Here is a 21,686-nt window from a genome sequence, read left to right on the forward strand (position 1 = left end):
AACATCCAGAAACTGAAGGAACTTGTGAAGGACTTAAAAGTAGAAAACAACCCAGACTGGGTCAATGACCTTTTCAATCAATGGGGATTAACGGGATGGGTTGCATCTTTGGTTAAGGGAATTTTGTGGATTTTCATTGTAATTGTCATTGTGTTAACTATGTTCTCATGCCTTGTCCACTGTTTCAAAAGAACTATAGGACATGCATGTTTACTAAATACAGAAAGTGGAGTTGTAGCAGTTAGAGGCCCTGCAAGGCCTCCATGGCGGTCACTAGCCTAAGATAAGAAATGCAGAGTCATGATGAGTGGAACAGAGCTGCTCCTCTTCCGCACATCAGACCCCTGTTATCTCTCTGTAAGGCTATAGGTCGTATTCTCCTTGACCTCAGCCATAGGACAAATCCTGATGCCTCAACAGCCTATATAAACCCATACCATTGCCCAGTTCAGATGGAAGAGCTGTCACTGGAACCCTTTGCAGAAGCTGCCAATAAAGACATCTCCGCAGAACTCCACACAGCCTTCACCTCTCTCCTTCCCTGTGTCTGCTGAGGCACTTTGCGAGCACAGAGCTGAAATCACTAAGAGCTGAAATCACTAAGAGCTGAAATCACTCCACAAGTGCTCGCAAAGTAGCCAGCAGCTCGGAGCTAGCTGGGGGGCCCTGACAGGCTGCGCCTCATCAGCACAGTGCTATCCGGGACACCTACGGCGGCTGCTGCCCCGGGGGCCAGACGGACACCCGGGAACCACCAAGCCGTAATACTCCAGCAGTGATCCCAATGCTTCCAATTCAAAAAACAAGGAGCAGGGAACCGCAGACCCAGTACAGGGTCCCAATTTCTCACTCACCCCTGTTACATATCAGCATGCAGGGCAAGGGGGAGGAGCCACAACTGCCAATTGGAAAGTTTTTGCACCACAAATAATGAAAGAGGTCTGCAAAGCACACAAAGAGTATGGCCCACATAGCCCATACTTCCGTGGCCTTTTAAATGCCGAACTGAGTAGGACTGTAGTAGTCCCACATGATTTAAAACAGCTTTTTTCATGCCTCATGACCTCTACAGAATTCAAACTATGGGAATTGGCATGGAAATAACTGCTGATAGAGGCTCTCCCAGAATTGCATGCTGATCCAAACACAGCAAAGGATGTCAGTGGCATGCCAATTACCATTGAGCATCTCTCCAGTGAAGGCCGATGGTCTTTGGCCCCAATCCAAGCTGCAGTAATCCCTGTGGAAGTCCTTGAGAGAGTCAAAGTTGCAGCAGAAAAAGCCTTCTTTACCCTTCAACCCGATGGCCCTCTTGAGCCATATAGTAAGATCAAACAGCTACCATCAGAGGCTTTTTTAAAATTTGTGGAAAGGTTAACTAGAGCTATTGAAATCCAAGTTAAGAAAGAGAATGCAAGGGAAGAGGTTTTAGAGGAAATGGCATTTGCAAACACGAATGAACTGTGTCGAACTGCTATTTTAAGCTTACCTTTAGAACCCCTCCCCCAAAAGATATGCTTCTAGTTTGTAACAGGAAATTGCCTCTGATGAGTAAGGCTCAGGACACCAGACCAAAGCTGCTGCCAAGACTGCCACAGAGAGTCGCCGTTGCCAACCCAGCGCCCATTCCATCAGCACAGCAGCACACTGGGCAGCAGCAAAGACCAGCAATGGTTGACCCCACAAAGCCATGCCTGCTTTGTAAGAACCTTGGGCACTGGGTTAACCAGTGTCCTCTGAAAAAGCAATTTGATTAATTTAAAAATAGCAGGAGAGGAGAACTACAAGCGCTCCCAGGGAGTCAACAACAACAAAAAAACTAAATGGGGAATGCCGGCCTGCCAGGCGCGCAGACACAAAAAGAGCAGGCCAAGGGAATGGGAGAAGCGAAAAAGACCAGGTGCGTGGTAACATCCCGTTTTCTCTAAGTGAAGCAGATGCTTCAAAGACCACTTCTGCTGGTCCACCACCAGACATGACACCAAATAACCTTTGCTATGATTTAGGCGAACCCATTCTAACCACAACTTCTATCAATGAGCCTTTCAGGTTACAGTTGACAGAACCACTCCACCTGAAAGACACTGACTGGCATTTTGTCTCTGTGACCCCACAACAGCAGGGTACTTGGCACCAAATTCACTGTAAGTACATCGTCATTGGGGACACCAAACACACATCACAAGAGATCGAAATTGGTCCAGGAATGATAGCATCAGATCCTGATCAATTTGTTCTCTGGCTGCACTGTTTCCACCCACCCCTGTTTCTTCCCAGAGGACAAATTGTAGCACAAGCTATCCTGGTGCCAAGTCTACCTGGAGGCACTGAAAAACAAGGGCCCACAGTCGCCCGGGTCCAAGCTATTGGGAAGGACAAACCCACAAACCCAAAATCTGGGGTCAAAATGCATTGAGATGCTCATAGACATGGGTGCAGACTGCACAGTAATCCCAGCACAGGATTGGCCAGCACATTGTCCTTTGCAAAACGTGGCTGGCCAGGTTCAAGGTATAGGGGGCATGCAATTGGCAAGACAATCTAAGACCGTCGTCCAAATCGAGGGGCCAAACAGACAATTGGCAAATTTACGTCCGTTTGTGTTAGATTATCCAGAGCCCTTGTTGGGGAGAGACCTAACGGCCCAATGGGGAGTCACAATTGACATTCCAGACTCTCCACAGGATTTTTGGGCAGCAGTCTCTGAGAAGCGCCCTACCCAAAAAACTGAACTGGAAGACAGATACACCAGTCTGGGTAGAACAGTGGCCGCTCAGTAAAAAAAAAAGTGAAGGTGCTCGAGGAGCTAGTGGAAGAGCAGCTGAAAAAGGGTCACATCATGGAGACCACGTCTCCGTGGAACTCTCCAGTGTTTTTCATCTAGAAGGCTGACAAAAAGAGATGGTGGCTCCTCCACGACCTCCGATAAATTAATAATGTCATTGAAGATATGGGCTCTCTCCAACCTGGTATGCCATCCCCAGTGATGCTCCCCCAAAATTGGAATTTAGCTGTCATTGATATAAAAGATTGGTTTTTTCCAAATTCCCCTACACCCTGACAATGCACCACGTTTCACGTTCTCGGTCCCCACTATCAACAGGGAAGCCCTGAGGAAGAGGTACCATTGGAAAGTTCTTCCTCAAAGACTAAAAGCATCGCCATTGATCTGCCAGTGGTATGTCTCTTCCTTACTGTCCCCAGTGTGTGCAGCCGCAGAAAAGGCCATCATCTATCATTATATAGATTATATCCTTGTGTGTGCCCCCAATGATGATTTACTCACCCACGTGCTTGACCTAACGATCGATGCATTCATTGCTGGGGGGTTCGAGCACCAGGAAAAGAAAATTCAAAAGATGCCACCTTGGAAGTATTTGGGCATGGAAATTGGAAAGAGGACCATTGTTCCTCAAAAATTAGAAATCAAAACTAGGATTGAGACCCTTGCAGATGTCCAGAAGATCTGTGGGTCTTTTAATTGGGTAAGGCCCTGCCTGGGTCTGACCAATGAAGACCTTGCCTCTCTTTTTGATTTATTGAAAGGGGAAGAGGACCCAAGTTCTCCTAGGGCTATTACCCCAGAGGCACAGAAAGTTCTAGAAGAAGTTCAGACAGCAATGTCCACAAGGCAGGCCGACCGATGTCGGCCTGACCTGCCATTCAAATTTATCATCTCAGGTAAGTTGCCACACCTCCATGGAATCATTTTCCAGTGGGAGCAGAAACAAACACCTAAGGCAAAAGAAACACCTAAAAAGGGCCAGAACCAGAGGGACCCTCTCTTGATCATACAGTGGGTTTTCCTCAGTCACCAAAGGTCCAAGACAATGACAAAGCCCCAAGAGCTGGTAGCAGAACTGATCCGGAAAGCTAGGACCCAGATCAGGGAGCTGGCAGGATGTGATTTTGAGTGCATTCACATTCCAATCGGGTTAAAATCGGGCCAAATTACTAAGGCAATGTTGGAACATCTGCTTCAGGAAAATGAGGTGTTGCAGTTTGCTCTAGATTCCTACTCAGGACGAATTACTATCCATCGGCTTGCCCACAAAATTTTTGAACAAGAAGTTCAATTCACTCTGAAATTGGGAAGTGTTCAAAGTAGGAGACCTTTTAAAAAGGCTCTGACTGTCTTTACAGATGCATCCGGGAGATCCCAAAAGTCCGTTATGACTTGGAAGGATCCTCAAACTCAGCAGTGCTAGACGGACATTGGACATTGCTGAGGTGGAAGGTTCACCTCAGGTTGCTGAGTTGGCTGCAGTTGTTAGGGCCTTCGAAAAGTTCTCGGAACCATTCACTTTGATTACAGACTCTGCCTACATGGCAGGAGTAAGTATCCAGGGCAGATCAAGCAATACTGCAAGAAGTATCTAACATCGCACTTTTCTAATTGCTCTCAAAACTTGTAAAGTTAGTCTCCCACTGAGAGCAACCATTTTATGTGATGCATGTCAGGTCACACACCGACTTGCCAAGTTTTATTGCTGAAGACAACAGAAGGGCAGATGCTCTTGCTGCACCTGCAGAGATGGCCCCTCTCCCAAACGTTTTTGAACAGGCAAAAATCAGCCACCAGCTTTTCCACCAAAATGCACCTGGCCTAGTTCATCAGTTTCACATCACTCGAGAACAGGCCAGAGCGATTCTGACCACATGCCCTAATTGCCAACAACATGCACTCCCTACGATAAGCGCGGGAGCAAACCCGAGGGGGTTGAACAGTTTTGAACTGTGGCAAACAGATGTAACACACATACAATCATTCGGACGACAGAAATATGTTCATGTCAGTGTAGATACCTTTTCTGGAGCGGTCTATGCCCCTGCCCACATGGGTGAATCATCCTCTGATGCCATAAAGCCCCTCCTACAGGCTTTCTTTTTCATGGGCATCCCCAAGGAGTTGAAAACTGATAACAGGCCCACTTACAAATCCAAGGAATTCAGGAGTTTCCTGCAGCAATGGGGAGTAGAGCACAAAAAAGGCATCCCCTACTCCCCTACAGATCAAGCCGTAGTGGAAAGGACTCACCGTGATATCAAAAGAGTCCTGGACCAGCAACATCAGGTCCTGAAAGTGGAACCTCCCCACATCCGGTTGTCCAGAGCACTGTTCACAATTCATTTTCTGAACTGTTCTTTTGACAACCTGAGTCCACCCATTGTACGCCACTTTGGGAGGAACAGTCAGATGTCAGTGAAAGAAAAGCCTCCAGTCTTAGTAAAGGACCCTGAGACTTGGAAGACAGTGGGACCTCACAAATTAGTTACATGGGGACATGGATACACCTGTGTGTCCACCCCCTCTGGTTTAAAGTGGGTTCCATCCAAATGGGTAAGGCCCTACATCCCCAAGGTCTCAGGGAGGTCTACAGAAGTGCCCCAAGTTCCTAATGCCGCCTGGAGGAGGAGACGCCACGCGTGTTCCCTGGAAGAAATTCAATTTACACCTCCTATCTGGAATAGTTTGTAATATATTTCTGTTTTAAGTTTCCTTTTACCTGTTTAGATCCTGCTGTTCGTGTGCAGTCTTGAGACACCATGAGACCAAGTCTGCTCCTCGTCCTACTCGCGATCATTCCACCAGCGATCTCCTGGATAGTCCCTCAGCCCAAAGCAAATGTATGGACCACTGTCGGAACCCAGGACATCCCTCTGGCTTCCCTGGCTGTCTCGAGACCCTGGCAGGGGGCTCGGAGACCTTGGCATGAAGTAAAAAACACCTGTAGCTTTGATTTTAGCCCGTGGAAAAAACTGCCAACTTTGTATGAGGAATTACAAGCCACAGGGGTTTGAGTAGTGTGGTACTTGAATTAACACAGGGTGAAAAAGTAGAATTTCGGGGCTTTTTAGAATGGGGTTCAAGGGGACAAGATGGAGGGATTTGGGCGTGTCCTGACCTTCTTCTTCTTCTTGCCCTCCATGTCTTGGTGTGATGGTGACACTTTTCTATTGGGTTAAGGTAGAGACACACTAACATAAATGATAGATATTGGCACATTATTGTAAACATAGTACACGCAGTTTTTAGTATAAAATGTAAACACTGCCCTAGAGGACAGACAGAATGCCATGGCCGACTTGCTAGACAGAGCTTAGCAGGTCAGAGAAAGAATCTAATAGATAAGAGAAAATAAACAACTTTGAGAAGCCGACCCTACGCATTCAGACTTCTTCTTTGGCTGCGCGGGCTGGGAAACAAGGACTTTTACATTCTCGGGGTCACCTCGACACCCGGACTCCGAGAGACCACCTTGACCAAAGCCCTTGGACAGGATCACATCTGCCTCTCCACAGCAACAACCTCTGATCCCCTGTCAACTTGCCTGGTGGGAGTTCCTTTTAAACCTACAGAGTTCCCAAACACAATGTGGCATGCTTTAAATGAAGTTAACTGACTCGTACCTCCTCCTGGTCGCTACCTTGCTGGCAATCCTTTACTGTTTTGGCAGGGGTTGGCAAGACAGTTACCGTTGTCAAAAAGGGAGCTGCAAGAATTCCATCTCTTGGGCTCCATGAATGCAACTTTTTGCATTCACTTTAAATTTAATCCCCGGTTACCACATTATGAAGTTGAACTGAACACCTATCCTCACCCTGGCAACCCACACTACACAGACAAAAACTGGTGTGAAAATTCAGTCCTAGTCATGCGTGTTGGAGTCCAGGAATCCCTCTGGCTGCCCTGGCTGTCTCAAGACCCTGGCAGGGGTCTTGGAGACCCTGGCATGAAGTCAAAAACAGTGTGGCTTCGATTTTAGCCTGTGGAAAACTACCAACTCTGGATGAGGAATTACAAGTCACAAGGGTTTTTGTATTGTGATATTTGAACTAACACAGGGTGGAAAAGTAGAATTTTGGGATTTTAAGATAAGGGGTTCAGGGGACAAGATGGAGGGATTTGGGCGTGTCCTGACCTTCTTCTTGTTCTTCTTGTCCTTCATGTCTTGCTGTGATAGTGACACTTTTCTATTGGTTTTAGGTAGGGACACACTGTCCAACATAAATGTTAGGTATTGGTAATAAATTGTAAACATAGTATACGTAACTTTTGATATAAAAGGTAAACACCGCCTGACAGGGCAGAGGAGAATGCCATGGCTGCCTTGCTGAGAGGATCTTGGCAGGTCATAGAGAAAATATTGTAGATAAGAAATAATAAACAACCTTGAAAAAGCAACTGGAAGCATTCCAAGACCTCTTCTTTGGTGACATTCGGGCTAAGGAAGCAAAGACTCTTTTCGGATCTCTCTTGGGGTCACCCTGACCTATAGGAACCCCGAGAGAGAAGAAATCCAAAATGCACTCGTCAAGTGATGATTATAAGCCCCGTGAACTCCCAAAGGGTGTGTTTTTAATATGTGGAGACAGAGCATGGGCAGGCCTCCCCCCTCGTCTGCTCAGAGGTCCATGCACCTTTGGCAAGCTGAGCCTGTTTACCCCAAATCAAAAAAATCTAATGCATTGGCAAATAAAAAACAATACACATAAATTGGCTACCCAAAAAAGGGACCTAAGGTAATTAGACCCAGACTGTAATTTGGACATTGTTCACTGGTCCAGATTTAAGGCCACCGCAATTACAGTCCTTCTGCCGTGGATCTCGGCAGCAAAAAGCATGGGAGAATTAGGCCGATTGGAATGTTGGGTTGCAAAACAGGCAAACCTCACTTCTGCTGCCCTGAGTGACCTCTTATCAGATGAGGAAATTACCAGGCAAGCCACCATTCAAAACAGGGCAGCCATAGACTATCTGCTCCTCCTGCACAACCATCGCTGCGAAGAATTTGAAGGTCTCTGATGCCTCAGCTTATCATTGAAAGCAGAGAACGTCCATGCCATGATCGACAAAATGAAAACCATGGTGAACGACATCAAAAGAGAAACAGACGACTGGCTCAAGGCCTGGGGACTCTCGGGCTGGTTGGGATCTATTCTGAAAACTGTGTTTTTAGTACTGTTTTTCTAGTTATTGTTATTGTAGTTGTTAGCACTGTTTTTGGGCTAATCAAGCGCATGGTTTACAAGCTAATTTCAAGCTCATCTTCCCCTCCTGAAGTCTACCATTTGGAAGCCCCTAGTGCTCCAATGGACGACCTGGAAGCCTCAGTTGAAAATACTGACCCTCCTAAAGGAGAGGAACCAACTTACCAACTGCAGTTTGGCGAGCATTCTGCCCCCCAAACCCAGTCCTCTTCATTTTAAACAAAACAAGGGGGAGATGTTGCAGTGTGATTTCATGGTTTACCCCCGAACTCCGGTTTTCTCCCCTGAAGGTGTCCTCCCAGGTGTGTCAATCACCCCTCCTTTCCCCACCCTGACCCCTGCCGAGCACTGTCTGTCACTCCTGGAATTCCAGAAGGGCGTCGAGTGATTGGGCAGATTCAAAAGATGCCCTCCACCCCTGGGGGGCATTGGGCCATCCCGGTGTCCTTTGTCCCTTGAGACCTCCTCTCCCATACCTGGTTGGTGGAATCCCTATCCCTTCCCTCCTCCCCTCCCCCAGGTAAAAGGGAGAGCAAACACACGGTCCGGGAGTTCTGTTGGAGCAGTTGCTGGATTCAGAAGCCTGTGGGTCAGAACAAAAGCTCTGGATTAAAACCCTCCATCAGAACTGACTCCTTTCCTTCACTATGGCCTTAAAGGCCTCTCCGGCTGAGGGAAACCTGAGGGAGCAGACCCTCTACAACAGGAAGCTCCATCCTACTGCCACCGGAGCTCCGGCATGTCTGGACTTGTCTCCACGCACCCTGTTGCAGCATCCAGCTAGCCAAAAGTGTCTCTGGGGTGAAACACCGCAGTTGCTGCTATTTGGTTCAGCTGCAGGGGCCAGACAAGCCTAGGCACGTCCCGTCCCGTCCTCAATATTGGTAATACCAATACAGCCTAGTTGCTCAGAGCGTGGACTTTAGCTATTAATTCAACCCCTATGCAAAGGCAACACTTCTCCCTCAGGTACATCAATTCCCCTATTTTTGGGACTGTCAGTGGCCTGCAAAAGGAAATGGTACAAGACACATTTCTCAGTACTACCAACCTCTCTGCAAGAGAATTCGAAGAACAGAAGCAAAATTAACGTCCACTAACTTAAATTTAGATTTTCAGAGTAAGTCAATAACTCCCTTTAATTTGCCTTGAATTACCATCTTTACCACACATTCTTTGAGGGTCCATGCTTCCATCCACCTAATAACTAATTCAATTACCTACTCATTTTGCTGCATCTGTGGAACCACCCATCCTGTCCTTTTCCGTGTGCTCCAAATAAGGTTTAACACCACGGGCAGAGACCCAATGAGGGCCATTGTCTGTTAAAACACATGCATATCCTCTTCCCCATGTTACTAATTCTACTGGGCCAGTCCACTTTCCCATTATTAAATCTTTTACCCATACCATAATACCTTTCTGAAAGTTTGGCTGTTTTGCATTCAAAGTTGAAAAAGGATAGAATACAGGAGACAATTGGCAGTCAGGTAAAGGACACAAAAAGTTTAACACATAAACGGGCATTATCTAATGTCACTTGAAGCAACTCCCTCTGCATTTCCCTGTAGCAGAATTTCTGAGAGAAAGAGGGCAAGATTCATATTTAGAAGGTTGAGCTACCCCAGCCTAGGCCTCAGATACAGGCCTTGGTGAGGCCTTGAAGCCTATGACGCAGCGAGAAATTAGTCTGTGGCGCAGTTAGAAATTATATTAAGGTAACCACAGTGTAATTGAGCTTTCTGGGTGTGAATTAGTATGGGTCTGCAGTGTGAAACTTTAACCACCTTAAGACAAAGACAAACAATGTTTGCTTGCCAATGAAATTGTACTCACAATTGTAAACTATATTGAAGTGTATATAAACTGCCATCTTATAAACAATAAATGGAGAACATATTATTAGCCACATTGGTTTGGATCTGCGTTCATCTTGTCCAGCTTCCCAGAATTTAGGAGTCCCTAGTTCATGTGGCGCCTGTGAACAGGAACGAAGAAGTCTCCGATGAGTCTCTGGACCGCCTCTGTGATGGCGGGAGACGGCCTTTGGTGCCCGTGAAGGAGGGCGCGAAGAGGGGCTGAGATCCCAAATCGCTTTTACCATGGCAGGGCTCTCGATTCCGCCGCACTTTTACAGCAACAGGAATTGGGATCCCACGATGCTTTATGGCGACGGGGATTGGGATGTCGGAGCACTGAAGCCTCCTCACTCCAAATCGTGCTGGTCACGATGGGAGAAAGGAAAGTCTCTGCGGTTCACGCATTGCCCGTGCAGGCGGAAGCACGGCAGAGGTGAACGAAACGGAGCAGGGAGCTGGAGCAAGTGTCGCCGCTGTGTCGTGGGAGGATAGGAGGCGCCTCGCAGTGGTTGGAAGGTAAGCCGCACGCAAAGCCAGTGAAGGAAACATGGATAGTGATTTACAGGCAGCTCTGCGGCTCCTTTTGTATATCGTCTCTAAGAGAGGAGAAAAAATAAAAGACACTGATTTAGAACACTTGGTCCCGTGGGCCAGAAATTAGGGCAAAATGCAGAAGGCCTCACTCTTTTTTAGTGAGAACGAGTGGCAAGAACTAGAGCAATTGCTTTGGGATTTGTCTGTTGAAGGCAGAAAAGATAAGAAAATAATATTTGAATTCGGAGCGGTTTGGAAGAAAGTTATACGTACCTTGCAAAGTATGTCTGCAGAGAAAAAGGCGGCAGAAGCCGCAATTCAGGCATTTGAAGGGTCAGTAGCGGAGAAGACAGAAGGGCAGGAGCCATCTTGGTTTGAAAGGTTTTTTGGTGTTAGTAATACGCGCCCGATGCGAGGACAAAAAGCCCCGTTCAGCACTTCAATGCAGGAGGTTGTAGCCCGAATCGAGAGTCATGCGCAGGCAGCGGAAGTGACTCCGTCAGTTCCCCGGCAAAATGAAAGGCAACAGGAAGTGAGCCAGCCGCCCCACTCTTGGGGCGGGGTGAATCCCGAGGAGACAGGGGTGGATGATGACAAAACAGAGCTGGCTCAGGGCATGGAACACAGGGGTGGAGATCAAGGCGGAGATCAAGGCGGAGACAGGAGCGAGGTGGTGCCACCCCTCCAACCTCCGGGGAGAGCGGTGGCAGCGACTGCGCGTGAGCGAAGGGGGGCCACCCTGCGTTGCTCAGAGATGACAGCAGAGACCATGAGCGGGGGGGCCGGTTCGAACACGGCCGCTGCAGCGGGATGGCAGAGGCAACAACACAGACCATGGTGCTGCCCCCCGCAGCAGTCTTTCCATGTCACACCACTGCAGCTCTGCAATGTCCCCTCCCATCGAACTCTGATTCGGATGAATCAGAATCCGATCTTTCTCATTTCAATGGTCACAAAAAGAAGCGGTCACAGAACAAGATAATGAAAACAAATACGTTACAGCACAGGATAGCCAGACTCGCTGACCTTTCAAATCCACAGGCTCAATTAGAAGAATCTGAGCAGCAATTGACAATGCCAGTTGTTTTAAAAAATCCAGTTTAGTCCCGGTGGGCTTCAGTGGTGAAGAATGCTATTTTAGATGGGGACTGGGAAGCTGCCAAATCTTTTGCCTGCCCTGTCATTAAAAGAAATAATAATGCAGTCTGGGATCCTCATGAATGGAAAATTCTCCAATCAGCCAAACAGACAGTCACAGATTATGGGATCAGACCAGAGGCAGCCAGGAACATCATTCAGTATATATTTACAGCTGATGTGCTTTGTCCCTCTGATTCATCTAGCATTGCATCCTTGTTGCTGACACCTTCACAGTTTCTCATGTTTGAAAGGGAATGGAAGCGTCTTGCAGTTGAAGAAGCTAACAAACATGCAGTGGTGGGAGATCCTTTTTATGGTGTCCAGCCAGATATGCTGACTGGTCATGGATCTTATGCAACAACCAGAGTGCAACTCACCTACGCAATTGAAGTACATCGTCTCCACAGTTGGCTCATCAAGCTTTGATTTCAGTACCAGATAAGAAGAAACCAGCACCTTATACAACCATAAAACAGGGAAGCACAGAACCATATGGACAATTCATTGACAGGTTATCAGCCGCTTTGAAAGATGCTCCTGATGTACCAGCCAACGTGCAAGAACATCTGTTTTGCTCACTTGCCTTTGAAAATGCTAACTCACATACAAGAATTATTCTAGCCACCCTTCCTCAAGGCTGTCCAGTCGGTGAGATGCTTGTCAGAGCCACACGAGCAGAGCAGAGCAATCAAACTGCAGCATTCACAGCAGCCATCCAGGACACAATGCAACAACAAGGACACATCATTGCAGCTGCTTTGTCAGGCAACAATGTCAATGACCCTATCTGATGCCAACAGCCCTCGAGTTTGGACCCTTGAACAACAAAGAGCTCTGATTTGAGTTTCAAAAAGGAAAAAGAAAAAAAAATGCTTGTCCTTTTGCCATTGTTTTTCAATGGCAAAAGAAAAAGGGTGTGTCCCAACCTGGTTCAGCAGTGATTCTGCTTGAATGGGTGTTTTTATTTTAATTTTTACCTGTAGAAATTAAGACCGACAATGCTCCTTCTTATGTTGGTCAACAAATTGCTACATTTATGCAGAAGTGGGGGGTGAAACATACCACAGGGATACCTCCCTCATCTACAGGTCAAGCTATTGTAGAAAGAGCCAATCATACCCTGAAAGAATAGCTAGCAAAACAAAAGCAAAATGATGAGACTGATGTTTTTAATCGATTGTCAAAAGTACTGTTTACCCTGAATTATTTGTGTTTGGCAGAAGGTAGAGAAGAACCTGCAGTTGTGATACATCACCAAGCAGTGAAAGAGGGAAGACCACAAGCAATTCCAGGACTCTATGTTTATCACAAAGACATGCAAACCGGTGAATGGCAAGGGTCAAGTCCTGTTTTGTTTTCTGGTAGAGGTCATATGTGTGTTTCAACAGGTACTGGTCCAGTTTGGGTGCCGAACAGATTTACGCGTGCATGTCCACAGGCAGAGATACCTGCCAACAGTGATAACAATGTTGACGACAACTATTTACCTGGAACATCCCGTGATAAATCTAATTCTGATGAAAATTAATTTAGTAGAGTGTAAGAAAAGAAGTTAAATAATCATAAGCATACCCTTAAGTTTATCACAAGTTATAGTTTGTATTTAGAATTAAGTTTGTTTTTTGGGGCAATCAAGAATGTGAAGAAGATGTGGTGGGACAAAGTGTTTTTATTAAGTAGTGTTCTAGTAACCAAAGTATCTGGAATCCTTGACATTGATAAGAGACAAAACATGTGGATTACTTGGGCCAAACAAACTAGGCAAGATTCGTTCTGCCTGTTGTTGACCACACCGTCCAATCCTTTTCATACTTGTTTAATTGGAGTTCCACTGAGTTCCATGGCAGAGTTCAAAGCCTGGACTCTGGCCAAAATAAATCCAAAAAGTAGCCTGGGAGCGGAAGTTGTTGCAGTTGTGCAAAATCTTAAAGTTGTTAGTGTTAAACCTCAAGAATTTGATCTTTTGGGTTCTGTCCCGGGAAATTACTGTTTGATATTTGGACCTCATGCTACTAAACCAACACAAAAAGAAAACCAGCCACACGATGACAACACTTGGTTGTCTTCCAGATCTCCATTGTATTATAATTATTCAGAATATTGTAACAATTGGACACAATCCGTGATACCATCAAAAAGCGTTGCCGGAAAGCTGCCACCAGGAATTTTCCTCATTTGTGGGGATCAAGCCTGGTCTGCAGTGCCTCAGAAAGCTATGGGATGCCCATGTTACGTTAGTAAATTAACCCTGTTTGCTCCCACCATTCATCAGGTTCTAGGATTGCCTCAGAAGCCTCAACTAGTCAAACGGAGTGCTCTCAAACTGGACCCCAATTGTGAAGACCAAGTATCATTATGGGGGCGCACATCTGTAATACTAGCCTCAATCTTGTCCCCAGGAGTTGCTTCATCGCAAGCTCTCATACAAGTGAAAACCCTGGCCTGCTGGACAAGAAAACAAATTAATATAACATCTAAAATGTTAAGTGAGCTTGCCACAGATGTAGATAGCATTCGTCATGCGGTTCTGCAAAACAGAGCTGCCACTGACTTCCTTCTTTTAGCACAAGGACATGGGTGTGAAGAATTTGAAGGCATGTGTTGCATAAATTTATCAGACCACTCTCAACCAATTTATAAACAGTTAATGCAACTGAAAGACAACATGAAGAAACTTGTCGTTGTAGACTCTCCGTTTGCCAACTGGCTGAACTCTTTAGGCTTTGTTGGTTGGGTCAAAGATTTAGTCCGTTTTGATATTGTAGTTTTTCTTATTATTATACTTATTCTAGTTTTTATACCGTGTTTGCTACAGTGCATGCAGAGAATGACTAACCGCGCCTTTGAGTCAATCTGGGTAGCGCAAAAAGAAAAAGAGGGAATTGTAGCAGAATTTCTGAGAGAAAGAGGGCATAATTCATATTTAGAAGGTTGAGCTACCCCAGCCTAGGCCTCAGATGCAGGCCTTGGTGAGGCCTTGAAGCCTATGATGCAGTGAGAAATTAGTCTGTGGCGCAGTTAGAAATTATGTTTAGGTAACCACAGTGTAATGAGCTTTCTGGGTGTGAATTAGTATAGGTCTGCAGTGTGAAACTTTAGCCACCTTAAGACAAAGACAAACAATGTTTGCTTGCCAATGAGCATGTGCTCACGGTTGTAAACTATATTGAAGTGTATATAAATTGCCATCTTATAAACAATAAATGGAGAACGTATGATTAACCACATTGGTTTGAATCTGCGGTCATCCTGTCCAGCTTCCCGGAATTTAGGAGTCCCTAGTTCATTCCCCCTTTTTTCATTCCCCCTTTTTGTTTTTGTACCTGACACTTCAACACACCATGGGCACTTTCAATAATTGATTGGCCTGTTGAACCATGAGGAATACCAGTGGAATGGTCAACACCCCAGGCACGAAAAAACACCTGCAATTTCTTTGAAACATACGCCAGGCCATTATCTGTCTTTACATGTGATGGAACGCCTAAGATGGAAAAGGCGTGGCAAAAGTGACGAATAACATCCCAAGCTGTTTCACCTGCCAACACTGTGGCAACATTGGCGTGAGAAATAGTGTCAATCGTAACATGAACATACTTTAGACAGCCAAATTCAGGCATTTTTGTAACATCTGTTTGCCATTCTTGCAAAGGGAGTAAGTCTCTAGGATTAGTACCATAATATTGCAAAACATGAGACATATGACAATCAGGACAAGAAGAAATAATTGACTTCGCTTCACTAGGAGATTATTTAAATTGCTGCCGTAGTGCCTGATCACCTTGATGAAAAAATTGATGAGATAGAACAGCTTGCTGTAACACATTAGGCACCGTTTTTACCGCTGAGGCAGCCACAAGGGAATCCACATAGGCGTTACCTTCAACAAAAAATCCAGGTAGCGATGTATGACTACGGATATGCATAATAAAATAAGAATGCTTTCGATTATGCATAACAGTACACAATTTCAACGACATAACAAATAATCGTTTCTCCTTTACATTATACAACACAGCTTGATCCAACTGTTTTACTAAATTAGCAACATAAACAGAATCAGTAGCTATATTTACAGAACTAAGAAGCAAGGTAAAGGCCAAAAGTATGGCACAAAGTTCAACTAATTGCGGAGACGCTTGTTGAACCATTACTTCATATTCCCAGCAATCATCTTTCTTCCAGGCTACAGCAGCTTTTCCACTTTTCCCTGATCCATCTATTAAAACTGTCACACCTTCCACTGGAACAGAAGAACAAAGTTGTTTCCCCTGAAAGGGAATCTCCTTAGTGAAATTCAAAATAGGATGAGAAGGTCAATGATATGCTATTTGACCTGTAAAAGAAGATAAGGCAGATTGCAATTCATGATTGTTTTGAAAACACCACTCAAAATACCATTGTTGTACAGGTATGACAATAGTTACAGGAACATGGCCTAAAATTTCATGGCTGCATCTGCTACCTTTGATAATGATGTCTGCAAAAAGCTCATAAAGACCTGGAGCTGTTTTTCGGGACCTGAAAGATAAAAATATCCATTCCAAAATATGCATTTTGTCTTCCCATTTATCATTCCATTGACATAACAATCCACATGGTATTTCATCATCTCTCAAAATAAATAATTAAACATCAACAGAAACATCTATCCTGGTAACAAATTTAGATGTCAAGGCCAATTCAATTTCTTCTACAGCCTTTTTTGCTGCAGCGATCAAATGTAGATGAAATAATCCCTGACAGTAAGTCAAAGGTTGCAGTTGATGATTAGTTATCCCCAAGTATGGCCTAAGCCAACCTATTGCACCAACCAATTTCTATACATCAGTAACAGTTTTAATTTCAATGTCCAATTTTACAGGTTGAGGCACAATTTGCGTATTGGTGATTATCAACCCCAAATATTTCCAAGGCATCTGTCTTTGAACTTTCTCCGGGGCAATAACCAAACCAAAGACTTCTAAATTTGTCACAGCACATTGTTCAAGAGCCGATAATTTTTTATTTTTGGATGCCAACAAGATCTCATACATATAATGATAGCAACAGCAATTGCTAAATTGCTCTCAGACCTTAAATAAGGCCTGTGCTGCAAACCATTGACAAATACTTGGAGAATTTCTCATTCCTTGAGGCAGAACCATCCACTGATATCTTTGCCAGGTTCATCATGATTTAAGGAAGGCACAGGAAAGGCAAATTTTTCCTTATCCTGATCGGCCAATGGAATTGTAAAAAAGCAGTCTTTTAAATCAATGATCATTATTTCCCATCCTTGTGGAATCATTGTGGGTGTTGGAAGACCTGATTGTAAAACACCCATTGTGGCCATCACAGCATTTATCTGCTGCAAATCGTGCAGAAGTGTCCATTTACCTGATTTCTTTTTTATTACAAACACAGTAGTATTTCATGGGCTAAATGATTTTTCAATATGTCCAACTTGCAATTGTTCTGCCACTAAGCCTCACAGGGCAAGAAGCTTTTCAGTAGGCAGGGGCCACTGATCAATCCAGACAGGCTTATCTGTCAACCATGTCAAGGATGCAACTGGATATTTAAGGCCCTGCATCCCAGTGGCCCCCAATAAAAATCCATAGTAATTTTAACACCCCATTGTGTTAAGCAATCATGTCCCCATAAGTTAGATTGAGCATTAGTAACATAAGGCCTGATGTTAGCTTGTTGGCCTTCAGGATGTTACAGTAATTGCAATAGCAGATAAAGCACCAGCAGCTGACCCACCTAACCCAAAAACTCCAAAGGTTGATTGAGTGAGGGGCCATGTTGGAGGCCAAAAAAACTGTGAAATTATAGTTACATCTGCTCCCGTGTCAAGTAAACATGATATTCTTGTGGTTTCTGGATGACATCCCTTAGCAGTGACCAAACATTGTATTTCTGGACGCTCATCTGTCACCTTTTGAGTCCAAAACACTTGAGGTGGTCCTGTAGATCCAAAACTTCCAGTGCCATGACTCTGGTCTGCTACAGTTGGAACAGAATTCATAAAAGGAACAAGTTGAGCAATACAAGTACCTTTTTGAATAACCACAGGAGGTTCACTAACAGACACCATAGCATGAATTTGTCCCATATAATCAGAATCAATAAGACCTAAATGCACATTAATACCTTGAATAGTGCTACTAGATCTTCCCATTAGAAAAGCACTCAAACCTCCGTCTATAGGACCATGGACATCAAGAGGCACTTTACATATACCTCTTGTCAAAATAGTTCCTGTGTCAGCTGTTGGTATATCAATCCCTGTGGAGCCTCTCGTGGCCCCTGTGTATTGTTCACAAATGGAGAGCTTTGCAGTGCTGGCAGGGCTCCTGATTGTCGTCGGGGTATTTGCGTCTCCATGCGCCCCTTCACGTTCTTCTTCCAGTTTCCCTGTACTACCTGAAAAAGATCGTGACTTACAAAATTTAGCAATATGGCCAAAACTACCACAATGATAGCAAGGCACTTTATTGGTCCAAATTACCCTAGAGTGTACAAGTCGTCCAGCAGTTTGAGGGCATTGTGCTTTCACATGCCCTGATTCTTCACAAGCAGAACATCTGGGTGAAGACTTCAAGACTGTTGCCAGAGCAGCCATTTTATGCTCAACTGAACCAACCTTTGAGCAAGCAACTGCAGTCTCAGACAGCGAGGGATCTCCCGGTAAAGAATCAATAATTCTCCTGCAATCTTCATTTGCGTTGTCCTGGGCTAACTGTCTGCATAAAATTTGCCTCAACTTATCATCTTCTACTTGCTTCTCAAGGGCTGCAGCAACCCTTTCCACAAACTACAGAAAAGATTCCTTTACCCCTTGCTGGATGGTAATATACCTCAGTTTAGGAGCTGCCATTTCCATTGTTTTAAGTAAAGCACTCATACCCAGCTGCTGAGCCTGTGCCAGAACCAGGGGGTCCCATCTTGCCTGCAAATCTGGGTTAGAGAACGGTCCATTGCCCAGCAAGGCATCAACTCCCACAGCATGACGTGGATTGTGCTGAGGTAACTGCATATTGTCCAACGCTACTCTTTCAACCATTTGTTTCCAGGTAGCTTGAAATACACCATACTGTACCGGCTGAAACAGAATCGTAGCAAGGTGAACAATATCATAAGGAGCAATTACATCAGCATTTAGAACACGAATCAATTGCATCACCTGCGAAGAGTTAACACCATACTGATCTACTTTTGCCTGGAGATCCTCCACAACCCTCCATGCAAAAACTTGATGGCTATCTCATCCTGAATTAGGAGCAGCTTTGAAAACAGGAAAAGCCACAGGCCCACCAGAAGCAGCAGCAGCCATCTCCATCCTTTTAGGTGGACCTATTTTCTCCAACAAATTCCAATCCCCCACTTCAGCTGCTTTCATTCTCACATGCTCCTGAAATTGCAAAGGGTGTTGAGGAGTCACAGCCACCTGGCAGGGAGGCAAAGTCCAAGAAACAGCAGGCCTAGATCTGCTACGAGGTCTGACAGAAACAGATCCCTGCATCATTTTAGATGTACTTATCGCCGGCAATTCATTGTCGGAACTATCGCTAGGCAAGGAAGGACACATTGTTAAAGATTACATTTGTTCAGCCAGTTCAGAAGGGATAGGGGAAGCAGACAGCTCAACGTGGGGTAGAGTGGAGGCAGACGACTCTAAGGGGGGCAAAGGAGGGGTGGACGGCTCAAGGGAACATGGAGAGGAGGCGCACAGCTCAAGGGAAAATGAGGGGGGAACAACCAAACCATGGGAGGGCGGGGGAGGAGCAATCGACCCACGGGAGGGTGAAGGGGGAGCAAACGGCCCAGGGACAGCTAGAAGGGCCAATGACCCAGCCTGATCTTTGCTTCTTCCATAACTTCATTTTGGCCAATTGCTGCGCAGGCGTAAGGTACTTTGATTTAGTACTCACTTCAACTAACTGCTGGGCAGGCGAAATATACACAGGTTTAATATAGTCTTTTGGAGATGAATACCGAGGAACAGTCTCAGCCTGCTGTTTGATTCTCATGATAGCAAACCCTGGGGGAGCCTCCACAGCAAATGCAGCAGACTCCTCAGGGGGAGATGCATCGACAGGCTTAGCGCCATCTTCCTCCTGTTCCTCTACTTCAGTTTCTTGCTTTAATTCCTCTTCCTCCAATTCCTCCCCTCTATCTTGTTCTGCTTTCCATTCCTTCAATACAACAATCTCCAGGTAGTAGCCAAATCGACAACCGGCTTATCCCCCTTAGATATCACTTCCCATAGTCTCTTCCCAACATTTTTCCATGCCCTGACACTGAAGGCAGTGTTGGCATCAGCTTCAAAGTCCTGTGATTTACACCATATCAGTAAACTATGAAGGGCATAATCAGAAGATTGAACATTTTTCCTCTTCAATAAGGCTTTCCACGTGAACAAAACAGTCTTTTCCTCATTTGATAAATTATTTCCCATTATTTTTTCCAGTTGCTCACCTCAAATCAGACGTCTGAATTAGGTCTGGACCTCCGCAGCCTCCTTGCTGCCTTCACTCATTAAGGTGCCTTCAACTTTTTTTGCCTCTTATTTTTTTCTTTTTTTTACAGCCCAGTTGTAATCATGTCGGGGTCACCAGATGTCGCTATAAAGCCCCACATGGCGCAAAGCACCAGCACTCAGAAGGCTGTGTAGACTTATTTATTGAAGCAACATGTTGCTTTTATAGTTTTACAAAATATTTACATTTACTTTACGAACACATACACTGCCTATTAGTCATAAAGGAAAAATAAATCTTTCAATAGGTGAAAGGAGCCACGCCACTGTGTAAGACAACCAAAGTCCAGATTTCTTTGCTTACACTTTTTTTTCTCTCTTTTTCTTCGTGTCATTATGGTGATAGCCTTGATAACTTCCTTGAGAGAGATATGAGGCTTTCCCTATCTTCAGGAAGCCTTCGCTGTCTCACAAGAACAGCACAGAAATGTCTTTCCTACAGTTATGAATGGTTGTTACTGTCCAAGGTGCAACAGGAGATTTCTTCACTCAGGTATAGCAAATCTAAGTAGGTTTTTTTCTCACACAAATTGCAGTGAAGGTTGTTAGGAGGACTTGGAATGGTCTGTCCCACTTCTCCTGTAGAGGATCACCTGAAAAATTCTTAACATACACCCAGTCACCAGGATCAATTGTGTGCAATTTATGATCTGGTTGCTTAGGTTGGTTTTCAAATACAGTGTTATATTTCTGATGCAACTGAGTGTTAATGGGTTTTAAGTATTCATAAAGATATTGATTTCCAACCTGGGTCAGGTTTTCATCATGAGTGGTATTTAACCCATAATGTCAACCATACCAAATTTCAAATGGGCTAATCTTTTATTTTGATCTTGGCTTTATCCTGAATTTGATGAGGGCAATGGGTAATGCCTGGTACCAGTACAAATTTGTCTCTTGACAGATCTTAGCTATTTGTTGTTTAAGCATGTGGTTCATTTTCTCTACTTGACCACTAGCTTGTGGCTTGTAAGGAGTACGGAATTGTCACTCAATTCCCAAGGCCTTGTTGACAGTTTGCACAATTTGTGCACAAAAATGTGATCCTCTATCAGAGGATATTTCCCTAGGTACACCAAATCTAGGTATGATCTCATTCAACAGTACTTTTATTACTTCTCTAGCTTTATTTGTTCTACAAGGGAATGCTTTGGGTCACCAAGAGAAAGTATCAGTAAGTACCAGCAAATATGGAAAACCCCCCCTTTCTTGGGAGTTCAGAAAAGTCTATCTGCCACAAGTCTCCGGGAAAAGCTCTTCTGCTAAAAACCCCTTGTTCTAGCCTAACTGTTGTATTTGGATTATTTTTAAACAAGTCACATTGTGATGTTGCTTCATTAACAATGTCTTGCAAGCCTGGGCCTGCAATTCCTTCCCTTAGGTATTGGTGTAAGGGTTCTGTTCCCCAGTGGGTTTTATTGTGTTCAGATTTTACATAATGTCACATTAACTTTTCTGGTATTATTAGTTTACTTGTTTCTAATTGTCCTCAACCATTCTCTCAAAGTTTTCCTTTTGTTTCATTAATCCATTTATAATCAGAGGGTTGGCATTTTACAGGCTGCTTAGTTGATACTACAGTAGGTATTAAAGCTGCCACAATTGGTTAATTTATTTTATGACCGATTTTAGCT

Source organism: Vidua chalybeata (assembly GCF_026979565.1).
Source record: "Vidua chalybeata isolate OUT-0048 chromosome W unlocalized genomic scaffold, bVidCha1 merged haplotype SUPER_W_unloc_1, whole genome shotgun sequence".
Lineage (NCBI taxonomy): Eukaryota > Metazoa > Chordata > Aves > Passeriformes > Viduidae > Vidua > Vidua chalybeata.